Here is a 27,198-nt window from a genome sequence, read left to right on the forward strand (position 1 = left end):
TCCCCAAACTCAATGAATTTACAGTCCAATGTAGGTTAAGAATCAGTTACATTTGTATAGTATTTCCATTTTATGATGCCACTGTACATACCTCATTTCATCAAATTGAGAACCATCGTTACTAAAAACACAAAAGTTGACATTCTTTCTATTTTCATAAGAAAAAAGGACTGCAACGAACCATAATTGTCTTCAGCAGAGTCTTTAGGGTTTCACTTTTCTGTTTCTGAGAACATATTCTAATTTTAGTATTTATGCAAATGGAATGACCCATTCTAGAAGAGTTTATGTGTGGTTTACTCTCCGAAGTGGCTCTATGTGCAAGAAGGGAGGTGAGCAGCAGGGTGTGAGCACCCTGGAAGGTGAAGAAACCTGAAGAACAGACACAAATTTATAAAGGAGCTTGTATTTATGAAGGACTTACATTTTATTTTTAAATTGCCATTATTAAAATTTTGGAATTTGAAAGAGTCTTAATAAATGCTTTATGGAATATTTAGAGAAACATTTAAAACTATATTCCATAGTAAAGTTTATTTTGTTAAATAATCTGACCATATTTTTATCCTCAAAACAATCACTTCATTTTTTAAAAAGCATCATTAACATTTTAAGGACAGTACTACCTATAGTAATAAAAGAACACATTTCTTTTTAATAATGTTGGATTTTTTCCTCAATTCTTCACAGACTCTTTTTTTTTCTAAGACAGAAGAATACAATATTTAGTTGAGTTGATAAGTAACTTAAAAGGTAGTGAATAAAATAATGCACTTCATGTTGCATGAATTTTCATTCCCTTCCTTCACATTTCCTGTAAAGTAGCTGAATGTGTGCACAACTTACTATCCAAGTCTAGATAGTGCAGAGAAAAATCTCAAAGGATTTTAAAAACAAAAAAGTTAATTAAGTACCACCAACAAAAACTCTTTCCATTAAATTCACGGAGTATTGTTTTTAGACTCATAAAACTATTCAGCAAAGTATCCTCTTTCTGTGAACTCAATCTCAACAAATGTAGGCATTTCCTAATCATGAAATCCATCTTGTGAATGTCTCATTCAAATAAACTCAATGCATACATCTCCACTTCCCTCGATATGCAAATCATCTCATGACCAGGGCTTAAAAGAGATTCTAAATTCGAGTTCTACCATTTTTTTTCTTAATTCAAGTCAATTCATGTGTAGTATCCACCTCAATATGTTGGAGGCGCTTTCCCATTCATACCAAGGGACCCTAAAATGAACAAGACTCCACAGAGATTATAATTCAGAAGGAAAAGGGTGGCAGAATTCATTCGCTCGTTCATTTAATAAGTATCTATAAACCATGTGCCTGGCAGAGTCCAGGTTTTGGACATGTGGGCCAAAAAACTCAATGTCAGCCTGAGGCATCCCTGGAAGAGGCAGCCCAGTAAGAGTTTATTAGGGGCGATGGCAGGCTGCATAGTGCAGCAGATAAGGTATGGAGTCCAGAGCCCAAATGCCTGAGTCCTGGCTTGTTTAGTCAAATCCTTCTCAGGCACTCTCATCTATATGCACATCCTGGTTTGCTTGTTTGTTTTAAATAAAGATTTTATTTATTTAAGTGACAGAGAGAGAATGAGCACGAGAGGGAGAGCGGCAGGCAGAAGGAGAGGGAGAAGCAGGATCCCTGCAAAGCAGGGAGTCCAATGCGGGGCTTGATCCCAAGACCCTGGGATCATGACCTGAGCTGAAGGCAGACGCTTAACCGACTGAGCCACCCAGGCACCCTGTACACATCCTTGTTAATCCCCTTGTGTCCTCTTCCTTATTTTGTGCTCAGTTATCCTTGGGTAATTCTTTCTAGTATGTTCCACATGTTACATAACCTTAACTAATAAACTTTAAGAGTGATGCTTATTATACACCTGCATTAAGGAACAGAAAAAGCTATTTTAAAAAGAAATTATAAGCTAAGAATACTGCAATTTTTATGCAGTAATCTTCAAATGCCAATAAAAACTTTAGTCATTTAAACACCATGTTGAAAGATCTCCCCAGGAAAGTGGTGGGAAATCTGCACTTTGAAGGAACACTGCATATGATTCTGAGGTCTGTACATGGCTGACCACATTTATTTATTTATTTATTTATTTATTTATTTATTTATTTATTTAATTTACTTACTTATGAGAGAGATAGCGAGAGAGAGCATGAGTGGGTGGAGCGGTACAAGGAGAGGGAGAAGCAGCCTCCTGGCTGAGCAGGGAGCCGGATGTGGGGCTCGATCCCAGGACCCTGGGATCATGATCTGAGCCTGAGTCAAAGGTAGACGCTTAACAACTGAGCCACCCAGTTGCCCCTGCAGACTTCATTTTAAAATTTAGAAATTGTTCTAATTATTTCCACAAAAATTCCTGCTTGCCAAAAAGTGCTTTGGCTAAGCATTACTAGTTAAGGACAACTTGAACAATACAATTTAGTTGTTTGTATTATAAAACCTGTATGGCTTACTATTTTTTAAAAATTTTATTGTAACTGTACAAGGGGTTTCTGTGGGCTCATGTGAGAAGCTAATAACCATTTAAAAAAACGTTTCCATGAAAAATAAATTCTATGTTTCCCAATATTAAAGCAGACTTTGGTGACACAAATTATTCATAAGTTGGGATGTGACTGTATTATTGGATACATAGTAGTATGCTAGAGTCTATACTCAAAAGGCAAGGCGTAGCAACAAGCCATGACATATTCAAGCTCTTCCTTTAAGATCCAGCTCAAGAGTTTTCTCCTCTGTGAATTATTTCCAGAATCCTCATGCAGTAACAATTGAGCCTTTTATTTCCTGTGTTATCAGAAAACGTAGAATCAGCATACAAGAAAAATAAAGGAGAATGTCATTTAACATATGGAAGGTCCTATATTAATGTAATATTCTATAGAAGAAAAAATTTGTTTTTTCACTCTCCTGCATAATATCCCAGTTCAGTTTAGAGAAGATAGAATATTATGTATTCACTGCTTCTTCATCCTAAAAGATATCAATAATTTGGTAACTAGGCTGATACAATTAATTGTACATATTGCAAAGTGCTGGAAGAGAAAGCCTTCTTTTTGCAGATACGGCATAGACGTAAAGCTCATGGCTATATGGGCATCGGCTAGAACTGGTCTTTAGGAACAAGTCTAAAAATTTGAGGATTTTTTTTTGGGGGGTGGGAATAAATGTAGTAGTGTTCAACAAAAAATATACTTCAGTTTTTTTTGTTTTTTTGTTTTTTTTTTGTCTTTGAGAACAGAACAAACATATATGGGATACTATAATGGACATTAATACTTTCTTACACAACTCAATGTAAGTTCTCGAGTGCATTCCACAATGAAGTTTTTAAAAATCTTACAGGTCTTATCATTTCATTAAATACTTTCTCCAAAAAGAAAAGAGTATAAATTTCCTATATGTAATGGAAATAGGTTACATTTTTATGGCCAGTTCAACATTCAAATAATTAATAGAAACACCAATGAAATGCTATGTTCTGCAAGTAGGAAAAAAGCAGCAGTTTCTTCTACATAATGGAAATATATTGCATTTTACAGTAGATTCAACATTCTAATAATGATAAGTGCCAATGAAATGAATGAAGTGCTTTCTAATTTTCTTCCACATCCCTCAAGGCTGGAAAAAGAACAATCCTGCCACTTCTAATGTGAACAGGTGACTAAATGAGTGAAGCTATTACTTTGCAGGGTTTTTTCTTTCCTCTTTTAATGGTAAGGTAGTTCTCTGGTGACTTTCTCCTAATTACGAGGAAGCCATGCCTACTGGCCACTATGCCAGATGGGTCCATTCCCTGTTTCCTTGAACATTTCCCCCCTCTAGAATCATAAAACAAAATAAACTGTCTTTTGTTTTTGTTTAGAAAGTGTAAACTTCTTCATCTTAAAAAAAATGCCATGTTCCAGAACATACGTTCCAGATACAATCTTAGGTCATGTCTGTATGCCAATGGCAGCCTGAATGGGGTGGTCAGACTCAGTCAGCAGAGTTGGCCTGCTTAGCAGAGCTCTGCAGTCATGATCTGGAAGCATCGGCCCTACCACGTGCGTGACATTAAGATGATCCACAGCAATCCTGCAAGGCTACATTTTAAGTAGAGCTTTCAATTTGCTGTGGTTGGCATGACCTAATTTTGGCTCAAAAGGTACATTTTTTTCTCCTCTGGGTTTTACTAACTACACATTGGAGAAAAAAAATTATGTTCTTAAAGGTATTCTTATTCTTCCCTTTCTTAAGGAATTTTAGGGAATTCAACAACTGTTGGCCTCTGGCTAATATACACACTAAAGTCTTTTTCCAGCTTCGCCTACATCTTGACCCCTCCTGCCAAATATTTTAGACAGGCTATTTATAAAGTTCATCACTTCCCCTGTTACTTCATCTTTAGAAATGCCAATAATTTAGAAACTGGAATGATACAGCTGGTCTCATAAACTGGGAAAGGGAAGATTCTATGGAAGAGATAATGTTCCTGTTGTAACTTAAGAAATAAATTGATTTTCTTCTCAATTTTATAGTTAAGAGGGAAGTAATGCTAATGTTCCATATTTACTTCACCTTAGTGTTCAAAGATGATCTAAAGTTCTAAAGATTTTGAATGTTAACAATTGTCTTTAACCCAGACTACACATTTGAATCACTTCAGATATTTTTTTAAAAGTCCTGATACCTTAGACCCATCCCAGACAAATGAAATCATAATCACTGGAGCTCGTTCTCCAGATTTTTTTTAAAAAGCTCTCCAAGAAATCAAATGTGAAGCCAGGGCTGAAATCCACTGTATTTAATTCTCCTAGAAATGTGATACCACAATACAGCTATGTTGTAGCGTTATCTTCTTTGAATGTAGTATGTTCTTGAAATTTACTAGTTTATCCATTTCCCATGAAAGAGCTTCTCAGCTATTTCATGACGCGAGAGAACAACTCATCTCGATAATCTCACTGACTCTCAGTAGTTGCAATCGTAGAAAGCTCTGCCTTTCTGAGATAAAATAGTTCTGATAAATATGCCCCGTTCCTGCAAAACCAGCATTGGAAACTTTCAAGAGCTTAAATCACTTGTTTTCCCCTGGATCCTACTGAATCTTTGGAGGGTTTCCAACTGCATTTTAAAAAATTAATCTCACCTTATGATATTTACTGACTTGTAAATCTCTAATAATACGTTAATTGAATTCGATGCTGTATACTTAATTTACTCAAGGTGATAATTTTCTAATTGTATGTGTGATGTTAATGTATTATCTATTTGAGATCAAACTCAGTACATTTTATGACTCTCAAAAAGTCAACCCCTTAGATCAAAGTTCTCATTTTTCATAACTAATTTAATTCTCTACCCCACTCAATGAGAAATGTATAATCAAGCAGCGTAGCCCCGTTCCCCCTCCTTCCTCCCAATATGAAATCGAGCTTATTTTCTTGAAGAATCTGGTTTGTGGAGGTAATGTGGTCTAGTAGCCATAATGAGAAGTTTGTTTATAGATTTGGAATTTTATTCCATTATATAACCAAGACCACCATCTAACCTTCCTTACATAAAATTGCATGTGGCTCACTTTACAGTAAGGCTTCATACGAAATGATGCAACATTCTTCTAATGTAACGGTGGAACCCATGTATTTATTTTCCAGTCATGTCTTCCCTTTTCTGTCTTCTGACATACACAGAGAAACTGGTGTGTGTGTGTGTGTGTGTGTGTGTTATATGTTTGCTTGGCAACACAGAAAAACCAAGTCCAATTTCCTGGATTCTATGTTTCTTCTAAGACCGTGGTTTGCTATGTCTTACAGATTTATTCCCTTCTATTAGAATCCCTTTAATAGAGCGCTTTTAAAGCACATAAGATTTTTTCCAAGGGGTATGACATCCCTGAGTACTTTTATTGATCTATTTTTGCTTTTTTAGAATAAGGAAAGAAAAGATAAATACCCCTTGAAGTTTTTTTTTTTAATTAATTTTTGTAAAAGATAAATGTCGAGTCTCCACTCTATGAAGTATCCTTGCGGTGGTTCCTCCCTGCTGGTGCTCTTCTCCCTCATTCATAACTGAGTTCACGTCCCTTGTCAAAACAGTGAATTGCAGGGGAGGACCTGGATCAGGCCATCCTTCCTTTCAGCTGTGTCTAGGAAATAGGGCATGAGTGGGAGTGGAGGAGGAGCAAGTCCTCCAAGTTACCTCGAGATCCGTACAGTGCGGTTTTCTGTCACGCCAGAGAATGGAAAGGATTAACTAGGTTCTACCCACGTCTGGTACCATCTTTACAGCTCCATCAGCTGCCCCCAATATTAACAGAACCTAAATTCCAAGACAAGGCCTGGACAGCTTCTCCAGATGGGGAGGCAAAGTTGAGAAGATGGCAGGTCACAGAAAAGACTTCTAAAAGTCTGTTATGCTTTCACAGGGGAGATGAATCAAAAAAATTCCCTTTTTCAGGATAGTGCCAGGATTTGACTCATCATGTAAAACTCACTCTAGATGTCCTTTTCTTCTACTGAAGACTGGCCTGACCAGTCATCTCCCAAAAAAGTTGAACATTTCATCACTGAAATATCCATTTTACTTTCAACATACCTGGCACTGTAGCATTTATCACATTATACTCATAACTGCCACTTCACACATTCACCTCCCTCATCAGACTGAATTCCTCAGGGGCAGAGACTCCATCTTTCACTTTTGTATCCTTAACACCTAGCAAGCCACCTCCCACCTGAACGCACTGGCAAATTAATTAATTAATTTGTAGTTGACGTCCAAGGGGAAATGTTGAAAACAGCAGACATTTTATGGGCAGAGTTATATGCTTTTTTGTTTCTTTAGCTTTCAGGATGCACGGAGTTTTATGATTAAGTTCAAGATTCACGTTTATCTTCTTCTAAATAGTGGCTGTTACTCAGGCCCCACAATGAAATCACCCAGGCAGCTTTGAAGAACAGCAATGCCAGACAGCACACCAACATGATCCAAATCAAGAGGTGGGACCCGGGCATCAGTATTTGTAAAAAAATTTCCCCCAAAGCTCAACAGCCAGGATTGAGAACCCCTGCTGTACATTAACGGTACAAAGGACACCCAAAGTTTTATATCTATGACTCTGTCACTTAACATGTACCCAAGATCAATTTCAGCTCAGTTTTTGAATGGATTCTGTTTGTAAGAAATTGTTAGTTGATTTTAGTCCTTGGATGATCAAAAATTTTTAAAAGGCTTTTGAAATGCAATATTAATTATATCACAATCTTCTTCCAGAAATATTGCTAATAACCTTATGTAATTATCTTTTACAGAATTAGCCAACAGCTATGAGTTCCTCCTCAATGTTTGGGTAATCCAGGCCTTTATACTGAATACTTGTTTCCTGTATATTCAGAACTCAAATGGATACTAAATATAAATCTGTTGTTTCATGAAGTCTTAAGAGTGTGCTTTACAGTTAGAAGATTCCAAAGAGGGAATTCAAACAACTGTAGTCAAAATAACATTTAGGAAGTAGGCATAACTAGCCTCGGTGGTTTCATTAGAAAGAGAGGGAAGAACACAGTGGCACTTAATATTGCATAAGCCACACAAACCTCTCCCTATCAGTGGGCACCACACAATGACATGGAGGCTGTTGATCACTGTAACCAATTAATTCCAAATCACCCATCTAATTCCCAAATCTTCAAGTCACATTTCTAATAAAGGCATTTTCAAATACAGAAAACGCAGGTTATTTTGTTGTTTGTACTGTAATACAGATAGCATTTGATTCTTTTCAAGAGTGAAATAAAGCAGCACCAAATGCAGTTACTAAAATTCCTTGGAAATTTGGCAAGGAAACCACCTCTGTAAGGATACGATAGCTATTAATTTTTGGAAGTCTAAAGTACCTACATTTGGTAATTCAGAAATATCAGAATCCAGTTTGACCTCTAACCGGTCTCTCTGTCCACACTCCTAGTCAAGAACATGGTAATACTTTTCTGAAAAAATAAGAAAACTGCTTATGTGAGGAAAGGAAGTTAGTATTACTCCTCATAATAAAAATTCTAAAAGTGATCCCTTTATGCCTTTATCCCATTTTTCAAAATGTCTTTTACTGAACACAGAAATATTCAGCCAAAAATCAGTCATGCATGGGATAAATAAACTTGGTATAACATTTCTTAGTTTTCAAATATAATGGAAGTTGTTCTAACTTGTCAATATTTATTTCACATCTGTCTCTGCTTTTAAGGTATTGCTTGTTTTCTGTTTCAACTACAAAGAAGAAGTTAAAGGGTGTGCTCTAATTCAAATTCTACAAAATACCCATCTGCACTAATTAACTGGATAACTCCTAAAATACATTTAATATCCATTTATAAACTCTGCCATACAGCTCACATTCTTAAATTAAAACTATATAAATTACTATGATTCCTGCAAGTAAAGATTAAAAATTTAAAAAAGCTCAAAAAGTGAGAAGCAAACTGGAGGTTGGTAACATAAAACTACATGTTCACATTTCAATTTAAAGCTATTATTGTAACTGGAAAAACAGATTTTCACCAATAGGAATAAGACATTGCCTGTGAAAAGAAGATCTATCAAATAGTTGACAAGATATATTTTTTTCCTCCAGGTTAACAATACAGGACTATATCACAGACCAAGAATTAATTCACTTCTTTTTAGAAGCAGTACTAACATATCTCATAAATGTAGTTTATGAACGTTTCATTCTGAGATTCCTGCATACTCTTCCCCAAGAGGCCATATTAAATTAAGTTTCTATAGTTGAGTTATTTATTTTTTTTCTTATCTAATTGCTGAGATCATGTATGTGAGATTTCGGCTTAGTGGAAAAAAGAGTGGACTCTGGAGGCTGACTAACTGGGTGAGGTTCTAGCTCTGCCATTAACAAAGTAGTAACTTGCGGGAAATGGTTTAGTTGGGGTTTTTTTTTTTTTTGCCTCAGTTTCTTCATCTGTAAAATAAGGATAGCAACGGTGCCTTATCTCATGAATGAGTTAATGTATATAAAGCCTCAAGGCCTTAGAACAGTGCCCAAATACGCAACAAAACTCTCAAACATGTTAGCTGTGATCATTACTACCTAAAAACAGTTGTAATTAAGAATACTTCCAAATTAATAATACAAGCCTTTTACACATATCATAAAAGTTATTAGAGTTATTAGTGATACCTTTAGTAGTGATGCTGGATAAAAGCGAAATTCCTAAGTCATAGTTGAAAGTATCAATATATTTATAGAAGATCGGTCTTACTTCCAACCATCAAACCAGCATGAATTGAAAACCAACTGGTCAACATATGTTGATGCAGATGGAAAAAGGATACAACTGTCTTTAAATTCCCTAAAGAAAGCTGAGTGGAGAGCCTTCTGGTCACTACAGTCCAACCTATCATTACCCGTGCAGTGAGACTCTTTGAAGGGTTTCTTAGTCTATGAATAATACATATTTTGGGGACAACTTCACAAAAATAATCTGTCTTTACCCCAAAAAGATCTATGACTAAGCAGATGCAAAGAAAGAATTACCTCCCAACCACAAAAGAGGGTGGCACCCATGTCAGAAATGGAGGCAACTGACAAAATTCAAAAAAATTTTTGAATTAAAAAAAAGAACAGAAACAAAAGAATATATTTTTGAGATAAATTGGCTCCATAGTTCACCTCCTAAAGAACCAGGAAAAATTTAAGTTTCAAAACCACATTTCCCTTAATTTTTAAAAATAAAAATAGGGAAAAAATCAGATTCTTTTTTTTTCTTTTTTAAGTTTTTATTTTTAAGAAATCTCTACACCTGATGTGGGGCTCGAACCCACAGCCCCAAGAGCAAGTCACATGCTCTACTGACTGAGCCAGCCAGGTGCCCCCATATTATTTCTTTATCATTAAATAAAAAAGCCCACCTTTTAAGAAGATCTGGTATTTAAAAGTATTTCACAGGGCAAACCATGTTTCCAAATATTCTTTAAGTTCTGTGAATCTCACTAAGAGGAGCAAGCTTTTTTCATTCCCAATGAAATTTAGGATTGTATTTACACTTTGAGTGATAGAGGATTTTAAGTTTGCCCATGGAGTTTTGTCTCCAAATGATCGTATGTATAACCAAATTGTAGCAAAAGAAAAGATTCTGGTTTTCTCTAATCCCTTGTATAACCAAATTGTAGCAAAAGAAAAGATTCTGGTTTTCTCTAATCCCTGACTTCTGTCCTAATACCAGCAAGTTAGTTAGCGAGGCCAAATCTCCCATCTTGTAATACGCAACAACAATTCTTCCCCAGCCCCACTACTGATGGCTCTGGGGAGAGAAGAGGCTCTGACATCCCATGGGAATTGACCAAACATTCCTTTAATTCACCACCTGTGATTCTTGGTGTAGCATTTTCATCTCAAGGGCAAATACTCAAGATTATCAAAAACAAAACAATTCAAGTACCTAGATTAGGTAAAAAGTAAAGTTATCTGACATATAAAGTCATGGATAAATTAAAATGTTGGCAGGAAAAAGTGAACTATCGACCTGTCCTTTATCCCTCATCTTACACACATGTGCCCTGTTCATATCTCAAAAACATTACAAAATCAATTTATGATAGATATGATTATATTGTTATATTTGAAATATAATGAATGAGGATTCCTCTTTCTTCAGGTATTATGAAAACTTCCTACAACAATCATTTAATACAACTCTAGAAAGAAAATTTATTTAGCAATTAATCAAGATGATGTGACAACTGAGTCAATGAGTTCTAAGTAAATTATTTTCTTGCTAAATGTGCAAAGTGTTTGCAAAAAAGCATCTTAATTTATATTGCTTGTGTTGTCCATGTGACAATGTATTAGTTTCATAATTATGCCTTAAAATGTATTTCATAAATTTTCTTTATGCAAAAATATAAGAACTAGTTTTCCTATAAAGTATGTATAATTAATGCTTAATTTGTAATTCTTCTATATTTTCAGTTTCAGGTACAGGGATTTATAACTGATTAAAAAACGTTTAATTCTCCTGAACTCTGAACTGCTCTTCATATCGAAAATTGTTAAAAAAAAATCTAAAATTAGCACTTAGGTTCATTTTTAAATCTTCAATTCTGGGAGATATTTAAATATCATGATCTGTACACAAAAAATAAATGTTCCCATTATCTATCTGCATGTGCATATAATAAATATGCAGTAGGTACTTACAACACATACATACCTAAAAGTTCAAATTGTGCTAACTCATTTATTTCAGGAATGAATGCAGGTTTCCATTGCTCAGATTTTTTTTTATTTGTATAAAACCAGAGAAATTGTTTTCTATGAAGGCAACTGAATTTTTATTTAGAATCATTGATAGGAATAGAGATATCTTAATAAACAAAAATTAAGTTCAGAAATATTTACCTACCACGCTTTTAGAATGATGTGAATATCTTCAAAAGAAAAATGTCACAGTATTTTGAGATTATACAGTTTAATGTGTCTCTATACAGAATAAGAATTATTCGATAGGTTAACTGCTTTTGGTCTAATTTAATGATGTCAAAGACTTCAGGAAATCAGTATTATCTTTGAAGTCAACTAATTGGTATTTATGACGCTAAATAGTGTATCACAATATTTTTAAAATAAAGCTTGATTAGAGTAGGAAAGTAGGTTTGTTTTTAGTATAAGGTATGTATGTTATGATCATGAAGTAAATTTGATAATTGGAAATTTGTTTTTTTGTAAAAATCTGTTTTATTTTAAACATTCCTATAAAAATCTACCCTTAAATTTAAATACAATGCATTCTGTTCATCATTAAAGAGGTTTATGAACTTTAACAATTTTATTTTTAATAAAAAGTAAATATTTGTTCAAAAATATGTTTAGAAGAAAGCTTCTGGTCTACGACCGTTATAAAAGTTTCTTAGAAATCTCTTAAAGGCTGAGTACAATAAAACTAGGGCAATGCATATATTCTCAGTTACTCTTAAAAAAAACCTGTAAAAGTGACTATAGTGGCATGTTCTGACACATTCTTTTCATAAACCGAACCCTGTTAGTGACAGCAGAACAGATTGTGTGCATCTGCTGGGAATGAGCCAGATGACAGTGGAAAAACGCACATGGATACCTTGGCACAGCAAATAAAAAACGGAGAAAAAAAGACCTGGAAGAGAAAGTGCTCAACTTTAATTGAAACATTCTTTCCAACATGATGAACTTCATCCAACCACCTCTTGTAGCTTGTCAATTTTACATATAAGAATGTGTTTTTAAAGGGTCCTTTGTAAGTTAGCTGTTTTGTCCTTTTTTAGCACCAAATATTGACTCAGGTTTTAGATTATTTCTTCAAATTATGGCAAATGGAATAGGCATTAGGGAAGAAAAAGAGGCCAAACCACTCTACCACAGTCTGGTACAAGAAGGTTAAACTTCTAAAAACCCTTTCAGGTTGAAGTCAAATTTTAAATATCTAGGTTAAGTTTTGAATTATGTGGATATTACACTGCCGAGTGCTAGAGATGCCACAATCCAAATTTCTGCAAATGTGACTATTGTCAATGCTGCTTACACTCACTAGTGCTACAATATTTTATTTTATGCTGATCAACCACAGTATTGTTTAAACAGTTGGCTCAATGGCACTAGAGGTCCATCCATAAAAACAAATGTGCTTCTATAAATCATATCAGGAAGTTCTCTTGGATGCTCTGATTACAATGAAAATTTATTCTATACAGTATACAATGCAAATTTTAAACTGGAGACAAAGTTGTTTAATAGATTAGTAGTCTGACTGAAGCAGCTGCAGTCAAAAAAAAATCTGGTGATTAACAGCCATTTTCCAGTAATCATAACCCTGGAAAGGGCTACTAAGCAGGGGGAGGGGGTTGCAGATGGGAATAATTCTCTAAGCCCATGTGCCTTAGAGGGCTCCATCATCTTCATGCAGACTTATTATTATTATTATTATTTTTAAATTAAAGCTTTTAGAGGCATCCTTGATTGCAGTGTTGGGAGCTGTCCATGCTGTTTTACCATAGGGAAGTCCACTCTGCAAGTATTCCTTGCACTGAGCACTCTTTAGCCCTACATTAAAACAGGGCTAGAAAAGAAAGCTGAAATGCAAGGTGCACACTAGAGGGGCATTATTCAAGATTGTGAGAATAATTCCAAGTTGTTGCAACTCTACAGGCTGTCTAAACTGGGCAGGCCTCGTCGACATTATCTGTCATCCAAAATATGAATTTCTTTGAGAAATTAAGTGAATATAAAAGCTGAACAAAAAAGTGGTAAACAGACTCTGGGACCAGAAATAGTCCCATTTCATCCACATCCAACCCAAAATTGTTTACTTGTGTTATCATAAGGTGTAATTCTCAGGTAAAATTCTGCATTTTCTGTACTACTTTATATTTCTTCTCACATGTAGAAAAATACTCAAGATAAGTTCATTTGTTCATTCTTTCAAAGTTGATAAACTGTAATTAAAATAAATAATCTCTTAAATCTGGAACAAAAAAGCATGATAGAATGTCATTTACTTATTTTTTAACTATTTGAATAAAAATGCATTTTATCTTTACAAATAAATACAGTTCATTAATTTATTCAGCGAATGTCTCTAGAATACCTATTATAGGCAAGAGTGACTGTGAAGGAATAGAAAGAGGAGTAAAATGACCATCATTCTTCATTAATTCTGTCTCCACATGCAATCAAAATTGGGTAATAAAAAATTAGATAATAAAAAAATAAAGAATACTAATGTATCCTTCAAAAGTGGATAGTACCAATGCAAAAAAACCAAAAAAATCCATGACAAGAAAAAAACCTTTAGAATTCTTGGTGAGGCTGTCTTTACAGTTAAAACCACCAAATAACTCTAGGTACATTAAACTCTTCCTCCAAACTGAACCTTTATCAAAACTAAGCCATGACCTATCTGGAATTCAGAACTTTCAATAAATGACTTTTAAAACTAGATGAATTGTGTTTCTTTGGTTCCATTTTTGGTTCTAAAAATAATATGATATTTAACATCATTGATCTGTGAAAGGTTTTGAGTTTCTTGGAGAAAAAACTATATTTTTCTTAGTAGCCATGAGCGTGGACCTAACAGCATCAGATTTAGACTTGCCTTGAAAGTGACCCAATTTTAATGGTATGAAAATATTATTGAAAAAAAAAGTTCAAAATAATTATCCCATCAAGTATTTCTAAGTGATCATCATTGGGAGGAAGATAAAATGATTAAAATATAGTGTAGTGCTATGATAACTTATGACAACTTACATAGTGCTTTTATATGTATCATCCTGTTTAATTATTACAACTCTAAAAGGTGGGCGGTATTATCATCCCCATTTTACAGATGCTGAAACTGAGGCTTTCTGGTGGTTAAATAACCTTGCTAAAGCCATTAACCAATAAATGGGACACTGGATTTTGAACACACTTTGGTCTTTGCTCTTAACGATTACTCTCTATTGCTTAAGGGACTGTTCATCTAAGAGCACACGTGTGTATAATTAAACAAATGATATTAATATGGCACCGGGTCTTCAAACTTTTTATGTTTGCAAATCAAGAGAACTGATTTTCTCTTTCTCTTGCGTACATCTCAATCTCTCATGCTTTCTGTCTCTCACTCTCTCTGCTTTCCCCCATGTAACCCCCCTCTTTATACACACACTCACATCTTGGGGTTTTGGCCCAACACTTCACAAACATCATGAAAGCCATAACTTGGTTCAACGAGTCCAATAACAGTACCACCGCCTGAGACTTCACAACGCTGTGCATTTTTTGCTGTAGATATACCATCCATTACTCTAAAGCCGTCGGCGGTTCCTTACAAAGGTACCATCCTGCAGCATTCGCTGTTTCAAGATCAGTGTTCAGAGATCTTTCATGACATAGCACTGGGCTTGATGAGCACATCAATCTCTCAAGTGTAAGGAGACATTCTACAATCTTACGTGTAGTCAAATCCAGTTGAAAATATACTTGCTTTATCACAATACCAAATGTTTTGAAGCAAGAAGAGAACTCAGGAGAGAATCCAAAAACAAAAAAAAATTGAGGGGGGAAAAAGGACGAAGTCAAGATTTGTTTAAGTTTTGAAGCTATAAAATGAGAAGGAAAAACAACTGACACAAGAGTGAACAGTCCTAAAAGGGACAATTCAAATAAAGAGCCATAGGAAAACAAGCAATGGGACTGAGTACCTTACCCGGCTCTTTACAAATCTATTAACGTCATTGTACGAATTTCTTTTTGGTTTATGTAAGGGGAGAAAAACTCAAATGTGAAAGAAAAGAAAAAAGTAGTCAAATTTTTTTCCTTAACCTATAACCTATACAAGACTCTGAAACATCTTCTGATAAATACTAGAAAGGATTAAATGGACGAACTTTTTAAAAAATAGCCAGCTTGTTAGCCTTCACTTAGTTAAGAAAAATAATCCTAATGGAATTAGGACTGGATTTATACCTTTTTAACATATGAACTGTTGTAGAAGAAGGGTGAAAAGACCTACTTTCTCAACCATAGAACCTTTACTTAAAGGCCACCCAAAACTTAATGAGCCTCTTCAAATGTGAATGGAAATCAGGCACCTTAAAAGAGTACTTGGTGATTTACTGGTTGGGAGTTTAAAATTTTAAAAATTTTTGCACAGAGAATTACCGACTACGGAAATCTCCAAGAGATTCGTGTTTTAATCAGGTATAGTTTTATAATTTAAATAGCAAAATAATCCATTTTCTATTTAAAATATTTTATTCAGTATACATATTAAACAACTGAACTTTACAATGTGTCTAACAATATTTATCGCGTGGCGATAATTTAAATTATCCTACAGTTCGGGATAATCCCAAAAAGATAAAGAACTCTCATACCATATCCTAAATGAAAGCATAGCTTTAAAGGTTGAAACTGGATTTTTAAATAGAGTGTCTAATTTTGTAAGAAATAAATGTCAGAAAATTACCGATTCCTATGTATATTACTGTATAAAAAAAAAAAGTTTAAAATATTTTCTCCTTGCTAAGGAGCCTTGAAAGTGTGCCAGGTGTAGGGCCTTTGCTCATAACACCTTTGGCAAGAATAGGTCATTGTGATCATGCTCTTATAAGCTACCATTTACATTTTAAGATAATTTCTTGATACTTTTTTAGGAAACACTTGCAGCCACAGAAAAATAGTTGCTAGGTACTTAAACATAATTAAAATGATCTCTTATCTATTTTAAAGAGAAATAAAATTAAATTACATGTAACTGTTGGTGTGACTTGGTAAATTTTACATAGCCAATTAATAATTGGTTGAGTGGGTTAACGACTAAACTAACATTTATGCACTATTTGTACACTATTAAATCAATAATTTAGTTTAAAAATAAAGTTGGAACAAATATTTTATTACATAGTAACATTTTCTACTTAAGACTCCCCCTTCATACATTTCTACAAGAGGAAGCTAGTTTTAGAGAGGTGTTCTGGCAATAATTTGTCTACTTTACACAAATGAAAATTCTGCTACTAACTGAAAGGAGCCATGGCTGCTAAAAATTATTTTTTAGTAAGATATTTAAAAATCACATTGGTATCGGTTGAAAATGTAACTGCTAATTAAAGACTGTTATAATAGCTTTTTATTTTACAAGGAGAAGTATGAGTTTTCAGACTAAAGTTTCAAATGCAAAGATTATTAATGCAAATACTTAGAAGTTGATTTATTTTGTATGGTAATAAGCACATTACTGTCATTGTACTTGTCCAATGAAGAACATAAACCGAATCTAAAAACTAAAACCCATATTTTCTCTCTTTGTACTCTGTATTTTGACCTAGTAATTACTAAAACTGTGAGTGTTTATCAATAAAAATTACTGTAGTGCCACATATTGTGGTAGAACATTGCTATTTCCTGAGATAAGTACAAAAAAAAACCCACTCGACGTTAATTTGCATCACAAAATGACCTAACATATCTGGAATATAATGCACAGGCCTTATTGAAAAGAAACCATTCCATTTTTCTCTGCAAAACAAAAAAATACAGATATCTGACTGGGCCTGCGTGTGCTGGAGGAGGGGGTTGGGAAGAGGTCTCATTTTCTATCTTACACCTATTGTTTTATGCATTCTAAACTGCTATATGGGAAGAGAAAGGAAACATACTGAATCCACTTTGCAGTTAATGTCTTAGTGATTTTACAGGCAGAATTTTCAAGTTAAAGAGGGGAAACATTATGCTTTTCCTTTCCCAAAGCGACTGCCCAGGAAGAAGGCCCTCTGCTCCTTAGCCTACGCAAGGGGAAAAAAGGACATTACTTCGGGCTGAAATCACTCCGAGACAGAAGAGGGGAAGTTTATGATGTGGCACTGTGCACTGTATCTGGTCTGCAGCCAGGAAGTTTTCATTTTGTAGCTCTGCTGCCAGTACCTGCCCTGCATATTCAGAAATAAAAATACACCAGGGCTCTACCTCAGAAACTGTGGATGTTACAAAGAATTAAAAGAGTTTATTTTTCTTTCTTTATCCTGAGTGTAATTACTGTTTTTAAAAAGAAAGAGCTGAAACTATAGTAACTGGAGGTTTTTTTTTTTTTTTTCCTTTTTAAACTCCTCAAACTACCTTCCCACAAAGCCATTTAAGTTAAATGGTACATTTACAGACTCACCTACATGAAGGATATAACTTAAAACATCTGCTTAGACATGTACACTCTGTTCGGATATAAAGAACGTGGCAAAATAATTGAAAAATATAGGGCCATTATTTTCTTAAAATGTGTGTTCTTCTGTGTGTGTGTGTGTGTGTGTGTGTGTGTGTGTTCATTCATTAAAGAGATTTTTGACTGCAATTAGGTAGTCGGTCCTATAAAGGCTTCCTTGTGTGACCATGATTTCTAAAAATAAAATGCTCCAGTGAATATTTCTGCTAAATAATCACATCTTCAAAATTACTTTAAAGAAATCCCAATCCCTCATGTTACATTAAGCAATAATACCAGCCTTCCATAATAAGACTTGGTTGCACACCTTATGCATGGTCAACAATTAATTAGGAGGTTAAAAGAAGTCATGTTTACTCTATTAAATAGCAGACTAATTTTCTTGTCTGTCCCCAATTATTTACATCAGTAAATCTACTTTCTAATTTTGCAAATAAATAAGCATATCTAAGCCAAAGCTGCCTATCTTCGGGGTTCGGAGAAAGATGCATTCTCCTGCTATCATTCTAACTTGCTGAAAATCACAGATGTGTGAAAAAAAGAGGTAGTTGTAGCTGTTTTAAAAAACACTTCTCATTATATTAAAAGACCATATCCATGGCTTTTTAAATCCTGTATGCTAGAGACCCATAGTATCTGAGAACAATTTTTATGAATTCTTCATGTGCATCTTATCTATGACAACAAGATACAAGAGGAAAACCAGACCAGGCTCAGGATGCTCTTTGGAAAAAGCAGGTTCTCACCAGGGACCGCCTCAGAGATCAGTTTCTCCAGTCTCTAAAAACAAGTTTAAGGTACTTCGTTTAAATCATTACAAGAAGATCTGCACTGTCATTCTACATGAATCGCAACCAGTTGCAGGATGAACAACATTGCTCCATTCATTTAAAATTTACAGCATTAAGAATTAATAAAGTCTCTATAACATCTGCATTATTAAAGAGTAATGATTCCTGCAGAAATCTGCCCGTAATAGCTTTACTGTTTTTATCACTTGTAATGTCACCAAGTTTCCTTATCATGTCCTCAAAAGATTCTCTTCATATGTACTCTGAACTTTGTTTACACTGGCTATATTTAAAAAATAAACACATGGATTTAACTTGGGTAATATAATGACAATGTACCCAAAATACATTATGGTGATGACAAATGAATGTTACTGATATTATCACCTGACCAAAACATGAATTTATATAACAGCTATAATTTCCATACTTAATAGTAACATGACTTTTCTCTTTGCAGTTAATGTTAAAATGGGATCAAAGAAATAAGAGAGAATACTATATTGGATAATCTTTTTTATAATCTCATTTTTTACAATGGTATTCTTTGTTACAGAATTTTAATTATTTTTCTTGCACAGACAAAAACAACTAACATAAGAACACTGATGTTATCTACTTATTCTTGAAAGAGAGGTAGGGAATGAGTACTTCTAGCTCCGTTATTTCTTTATGCCTCAATATATCTTTGCAATAGTTACTACTGAATTCTTGTTTTGAGCAAAATTAATTCTAGTGCACTTTACAGAAGTTATTTAATATTAAAATTATAAAACTTTCATAGACTTTTTTCAGCATTCAGTGTGAGAAAGGTTATCAGTAAGAGCTGCTTTAAAAAAAAAACACAGTTTCTTTGCTCACTAACTACAGCAGACCATTAGAAATTATTTTCTTTCTCATGCTGTTATTCACTTACACACTGCATATTTGCTTCAATTCTCCAAGGGAAGAAATCTTTCTCTTGTGGGAAAAGTCCACCCCTTTCTACATGTTTGCTTCCTTAAATGAAAGGAACACACCCCCTTACATTCTTTGAAATGTGTCCAACATGCGCAGAATTGTAATAGCACTGTATTATTGACCAAATTAGAAAATCTTAAATAACAGTCAAATATTGTTAAAATGTTATGTGTTTTGAATCAGAACTAAATGACACACACATAGGTAACAGAAATGAACTATGTTCACTCTAGTATCTACATTTGGATGCTGAGAACACTTGTGTCAGTGGAAGAAATTTGTCACTGTTTTTGTGCACATGTATGGTGTACAACAACTCAGGAAGAGGCCCACAAATGGTACAAGTGTTTGAGTGCATCCTTTGAATTTTAGACCCATTAGGGGAATGCCTCCTCCCTTTCATAAATATTTTAAAGAAAAAGTATTCAGAAACTAAAGTATCCATCTAAATAAGTACAATCAGAAAGCTGTTTGAGATTACAGAAGGGCAAAAGTATCGAAAGTCTATGCTTGTGATGCTAATGACAGAAAACTCACACCAAAGTTGGTGTCCACTAACTTCTACCCTATTAAGACAACCTGCTGATCGTGAGAAGTTACGTTCTAACAAGTCTTCCTTCTGTTATGTAGAATAATACACACGCCAGGCATGTTTTTTGTTATTTTCTAATAAAGTGATATGCTCCATATTTGTGGGAAATCTGTACATTTATCTTTACTTTTATTTTTTCTAAACTCTCTTTTTCTTTATTCCATTTCATATAGAAATTTGCAAGTATAAAGACATGAAGTAGGCAAATTTTTATCTTTTAAAATATTTTAATGTTTAAATAAGGTGGTTAGTCCCCTTGCAGTATGTTCATCAGGCATTCCCCGACAAACTCAGCTATACAGTTTCCAGGCCTACAAAATGGAAGCTCTACTATTCTATGTTTTTCACTTAGAACAAGAGTGAATATAAACAGTGAATATATAAACTGGAACTGAAGGTAATAAACTTAGTAAAACTTAGTAAGATATTGTTATGGTCAAAGAAAAGCTTCAAGTGTGTGCCACAAATCCACTCAGATGAAACATCTCATTCAATAGAATTTCTTATCTTATAATAATGCACAGAAAATTAAACACATAAATATTAATTTTATGTATCACAGAAAATGTAGGCAATGAAAATGCAATGTTTACATTTATGGGTGACTCATTAGTGTTTTATTGTGTGAAACACTAGGAGGCATCAGTTGGGTAAAAAAGGACTTCAATTTTTAAAGAAGCAAGAAATTACTGTAGAGTGGATGTGTAAGAAGTTGGGGTTTTCAAAATGATATTATGTAAACCAAAACTTGATTCTCTGAAATAAACTCTCAAAACATCGTATTTTGTTGTAAAGAATAATCTGTACATCACATTCATGAAATACATATAATTTGACCAATAAACACCTATCAAAATATATTTCAAATGTATGGATTCATAACCATGTAATTACACATTTTTATGAAGAATATATTTGGGAACAGAATAACATAATGGCTACTGACTACTATGCATTTTCTGCTCAGTTATTCAATACCATGAGTGTATGCTTTATTTCTGGCAAATTCTGTTTTGTGCTGTCTAGAACGCCTCTGAAAATGCCTACTACATTTAAACCTTATGATTACTGCTTCACATAAGCAGTCAGGACTTGATGTCTGTTCATAAAGAAGTGATGGAACTTAAAAATTAAGCAATGAAGGTTTATATAAAGGACATACTTTCTCTTACTTCACTACTGAAAGCCTGTCACTTGAAAACTGAGTTTTCTATTGTTCGAATGGCTCTTCATAAGGATGAAGCAACAGGGTTGTGGTACACTTATCTAACAATCATTTGAAATTGGAGTGTCTTGCCATTCCTCAACAATCAGCTTTTATCTTTGACCTATCAAAATAACATGTGAACTGCGTAATCCGCCTTTTGTAAGGTGCACAGACTCTGTTGTTGCTCCTGGTTTTGTGAATCGCCTCCGTAATCTGGTTTGATTTCCTAAAGATGACAGATCTCGGTGAACAGTCAGGCTTTACTGAGTGCAGGGCAGTCCACGCGCCCCTGAGATTAAGGTACAGTGCTGAGGTCGGGGATCTTAATCACCTATCCTTCCACATGCAGCACACAGACTGAACATCGGTGATTAAATCTTTTCATTGTGTCCAGGCAATCACTATATTCATAAAATGAATCTGTGCATTTTTATAAATTTTAGATATTAATCTGCCTGGTGTGTTCTCTGAGGATGTGCTTTTGAAAAAAAGTAGAACTTCAGTAATAATCTCTCTAAAGTCCATTCTGTAACCCTTGATTGCATACGAAATTCTCCCATGTTGTTTTGAATCATGTCCCTGAGGCCAGGGTTTTCTGTTTAATAACTATTTTTTTTGTTATTATGTAGCACAAGTGTTGCTGCACAGATATTTCCCCATTTTTGTCACTTTCTGAGATTTCATAGACTCAAAATATACCGCATGTAGTGTTGGGAAATAAAACCACAAAACATACTACAATAAACAGAAGAAAGTTTTGAAATATAATGTTAACATATGCCAAGGAGTTATTTAGCTCCGCTTTTTATAAAAGAAATTTAATACAATAAATCATTTATTAGAAAGATATGGTTGTAGTCTTATTCAATTTATTGACTCGGTATCAAAGTGAGGGCCAAGGAAGAAAGACATGGAAATTTAAAAATATAAAACATGATGCCTTTTTAGTATTCTATTTTGAATCAATAGACAGTCCTTCTCACTATTGGAATAAACCATTTCCACCAAATTTTGAAAATTGAGTATGTTTATAAAGAAGAAAAGAGGCAAGGTGCAGTAAAGTCCTTCTTATTTAAATTTCATGTATTTAATGTTATACGTTTCTATTTTGAAAAGTTAATAATATATGTGATTGCATACTTTTAAAGTACGAACAGCTCAGAAAAGGTGGAAAATTGACTTTTTATTATAAAGCGTTGTTATTTAAGCATTGTTATTTAAGCCTAAGAAACAAATTAATATTTAATAAAAGTTAGGTCTTTAATATTGTCACAGCAATCAGAATGTAAATAGCGTAATTAAGGAGTGAAGGAAAATACTGTCTTTTGTAAGAAGTCTGGAAAATATGTCACAAATACTCCAAAGCTTTGTGAATTACATTAGCAAATAACAGTATATTTTCATAAAGTTTAGTAAAACTTGAAGCAAAGATAACTACCAACTATTGTCTCCTTGACTTGACTGGGGAATCATATTTTAAGCATTGAGTTTAAAGTGTGCTTTGATGAAAACTTTTAGAATTGAGTTTGTAGTCTACTATATAGCCAAATGTACTTTTCAACAAATAGATTGAGATTTTTGATTTTAGAGATTTTTTTCCTCTGGAGATGGGGTATCAGATAGGCATACCTCATTTTACCTGTCAAGTTCTAAATCCACTTGCTTTGGAACTACTTCTTTTAACTTAATTTTATGCATACACGGGGAGACAAAATTTGGTTTATTAACGGCACTATATTTAACTAAAACTGATGGAAAAACAAAAATGCAGCTTGTGCCAGATTGGTACATACTGAACATTTTCAAAGACTAGCCAAAACTGATACTATTTTAAAAATGAAGTAAGATGTTTTAGTTTCAAATTAAAGAATTGGAGATTGTTAATCTGTTTAAAGCTAAACTTAGTATGCAATACAGAGGTTAAACGGGGTTCACAGGTGGTCACATTTCCATGTCCTTCCAAGTCTCTAAGGATTGGAGTTGTTATACTCTACATAAACATCTTTACTCTGCAACCACAATTCCACTGCAAGGTGCCAGTGAAAAAGAGGCTGGTCACTTTTTTTGACTGGTATAATGAGGTGGCTGGAGTTCCCTTTATAGCACTTCGAAAATATATGCAGTCACTAACCATTTCACAAGACAGTGACTATTAGAGTTAGTATCAGATTCACAATAGTAAAATGCACTTTGTGTCAAAGCAATTCTCCACTGAGGACCAGTTAAAGAACTGGCAGAGAGCCTGATTCTACCTATTATACTGTCACCATTTACATATAAAGGTATTTTATACAAAAGACAAACATTCCTACATTGTGAAGAAAGGAACTTTTTCCAAAAAATGATAACTACTGGACCTAGAATAGTTGAAAATGTTTCAGATACAAAATTTCCTTTAAGAATTAATAGCTATATTCTGGGAAGAAGATAACATTGGTATTAAATTTAAATCCTTGCATAATATTTAATAATACAATAAACAGTGTGTTGTGTATATATATATATATACTGCCTTTGTGCCAAACTTTATCACTGAGTTTGGTAACTTTCATCCAAAGTCCAAACGGAAAGCAATTAAAGTGACTTAACCTTGTTTCTTTTTAAATAGCTATGTATATGACTTGACCTGAACAGCAATGCATATACTGAACCCCAATACAAACTGTGAAATGTAGGCTACCATGGCCAGGATATTACTTTTTGTCCACACCAATTGAGAAGCCCTCTATCAAGCCAGCACTTTGGTAAGGGAAGGAGATGCACAAAGGTATACTCTGACAGACAGCCATGCTTTAGCTCAAACTAATCCCAAGAATTAGTGGCTCAGAAGCATAACCCAAAGCAAATCAGAGTCTTTGGGGGGACTCACAGGAGCATCTTTCCATAGTAAACTAGCGGCTAAATCTTAAGGCATGTACTTCAAGGTCACAGAACCTTCTGTGAAATATTAAAATCCACCAGGCTCCACACACTCCACCATATCAAACATGCTAATGACGTGAACTAACTTCATGAAACTTTAACCACACTAGTGTGACAAGAACGAGTCAGGAGTGATTTCAATAACTGATGGCAAACGGATAAGACTATCTAAAAAGTTACTTTTAGCAACAGACCAGGAAATCACGGAATCTGAAAAAAAAAAAAAAAGAATGCACAACAAACCTCAACTTCAGCCTTCAAAAAGGCACAGGAATAGACCCAGTGCGGTGGAATATATTGATGCAGACTTCAGAGACAATACCCAGGCTATTTCTATTTCCTCGAGAAATGTCAGAGGTACTTACATGAAGGAAGACCCGATCAGATTAGTCCTTGGGATATTTTCCTTTCTTAAGAGAGAGAGAGAGAAAAAAAAAAAAACAAAACAATAATCTTTACTTCGTCCAGCCTTGAAGTGTTTTTCCACCTGATTCAAACATGCAGCCACGGCGACCCACACAGAACCTTCAAAGTCAATCCAATAGCAGCCTGAAGATGTCTGGGTGTACGCGTGTGCTCTAGTGTCTGTGACTGTGAGCCGAACGAGCAGAGAGCTGGAGACGAAGTGTGTGCGCGCGCGGGGGGAGCGCGGCGCGGGGGAGGCGCGCTCGGGGCCGCGCATTCGCGCGCGCCGAGGCCGCTCTGAAGAGGAGGAGGAGGAGAAGGAGGAGGAGGAAGAGGAGGAGGAAAAGAAGGAGGAAGAGGAGGAGGAGGAAGAAGAGAAGGAGGAGGAGGAGAAAGTAGCTCTCAGCAGCCGGCCAGATTAAAAGTAACCAGACTCGTCCAGAAAACTGCGTCCAGGAAGGAAGTGACAGAAGACGAATGGGAAAAGGAGAGCCGCTCTCAGCCTTTGAAACATCGCGTAAAAAAGGCGGGGGGGGGCGGGGGCAGTGGTGGAAGGATATTGGGAGGGAAGGCGGGGGTGGCAGGGAAAACGGAGCAGACGGGCTTGGGGTTCTAAGCGGCACGTCTTAAGAAGTGTCTCTTGCCTTCTTTTTCCCCTTTATTTTGTCCTTGCCCTTGCCTTTGCCTCTGCCTCGCGCTGCCTTTTCCTCTCCGTCTCTCTCTCCCTCACAATCCCAAACCGTTGACTCTCTCCTCGCGAGCTAGAGACATCATCAGTTTCACTCTCGCAAAAGGGGGGCGGGACTAGACCTCGGAGCATTTTAATAAAACAAACATACAGCAGTTCCCTCCTCACCCCTCCAGTCTCAACTAGATTGATAAATTACTCCACTACACTACTTTAATTATGTATATGGTATGCAGAATAAATCACTGAACATCAGTACCTCAATCAAGCACTTTTAAATGATAATTGCATCTTGGTGAATCAATCTTTCCATTCCTGACATTTTGCTAATTTTAGTTTTACGGTGGGGTAATGGCACATGCCATACGCAAACCTAATGACAATTCTTTATTGCACGAAATGAAGACAACATCACAAGCGGCGGCCCTGTGCTCTCCGCTCGCGGCGGCTGAGAACGCTCGGAGAACCATCTCCGGCTGCCGCGCGCTCACTCCCCGGGGACTCTGCGAGCCAGCCAGCAGGAAAGTCCTTCTAAAGTCGGGATTTTTCCTCTGACCAATAGGAGCGCGACCCTAATAGTTGCTCTTGTGACTTTTCCCCCGTTTGGAGACGCGTTAACCACTTCTTTCTTCCACCGGTCCGAGCGGTCCTCTGTTACTCACGCGTAAAAGCCACCGTCCAGGATGTCTGCAGCACTCGATTCCAGCGCGCTTTTCCTGCACGCCCAGAATACGCGGTTTTCGGCCCAGAAAGGCTGGAGGGCCAAAAAGCGTGCCTAAATACTTCTTATGTGTTAGTAATGTACAAAATAATAAAATAATTACCAGTTCCTGAAATCTCGACTTCATCGCGGGGCCATGAACTTTCTAATCAGTTTGTAAATATATACCGAGGCGGCAGCTTCCTCGGAGATTTCCCCCTCCCTCCTCCTACTTCTATCTCTTCCACACCTTACTGGATTTTATCCAGAGCATTAACAAGTAAACCAAACCAACTTCCCAAATGCATTAGGCTTCCCTATCCGATAGCTGATGACTTCACTTATCCTGAAGAGTTTCAGCTGCACAGGAAGCAGAAATAGAGACTGATAAGGAAGATACTTATGTTAAGGTTTAAGCACAGTAAACACTTGACCTGACAAAAAAAAAAAAAAAGAAAGAAAGAAAGAAAAGAAAAGAAAAGAAAAGAAAAGAAAAGAAAAAGAAAGAAAGAGAAAAAGATAGGTTAATATTCAAGATTTAGGAAAGGCTACAGGAGTTGGGCACCTTCCCTCTCTAGCCAATTACACCACACCCAATAAAGCCAAAGGTAAAATATACCAGCTAGAACATAAACCATGAAAAGGCAAGATTGCATGCCAGTGGAACTACAGATCATATAAAATGTTTAAACCAAATTAAAATTTTTTAGTATTGTGAAAGGAAGAAGGGAAAATACATTGCGGAAATAAAAACGTTGAACTTACAGGAGTAGACAATAGTATACTGAAATATCTAGCTAATTAAAGATATTTCCTCACTTTAAAAAATCCTTTCAGCACTATGTGTTTAACCCAATGACTAGTTGCATTTCCTGTGAAGTTCTGCACCATGCCTCTAGACTATTTTAATGTGTGAGGACAGTGTGATTCAAAAAGCCTCCTGCTTCAGTGTAGGGGCTATTTGATGTGAGTAGCTTTTCTCAGAAGAGTGGGCTCAACATTTAGGTGTCTGCCCCAAGGCTTCACTTGAAAGGAGAAGGTTGATTTTACAGGCAAGTACAACCAGGTCTGAACAATCTTCAGGCTTCTGGCTCATCACTATTGTGACTATCAGCACAGCGATGAATTGATGAAGCTCTTGCTTTTATTATAGGAAAGCGTGGCAAACTGTCACAAAGCA

At 35.3% G+C, this 27,198-nt stretch overlaps 1 protein-coding gene across 14 annotated transcripts in view; it reads right to left on the minus strand.

Moving 5' to 3' along the window:
• Positions 1-26,161, minus strand: part of MEF2C (myocyte enhancer factor 2C) — a 152,957-nt gene extending 126,796 nt beyond the window's left edge. For 13 of the 14 annotated variants that reach the window (XM_034656480.1, XM_034656478.1, XM_011232776.3 and 10 more), the window contains exon 1: positions 24,591-24,959. The gene's annotated coding sequence lies outside the window, so the exon portion shown is untranslated. Of the gene's footprint in view, positions 1-24,590; positions 24,960-26,142 lie in introns of those variants that run through there. The other variant, XM_034656476.1, reaches the window with a different exon arrangement.
• Positions 26,162-27,198: the final 1,037 nt, after the last annotated feature.

Source organism: Ailuropoda melanoleuca, chromosome 3, assembly GCF_002007445.2.
Source record: "Ailuropoda melanoleuca isolate Jingjing chromosome 3, ASM200744v2, whole genome shotgun sequence".
Taxonomy (NCBI): Eukaryota; Metazoa; Chordata; class Mammalia; order Carnivora; family Ursidae; genus Ailuropoda; species Ailuropoda melanoleuca.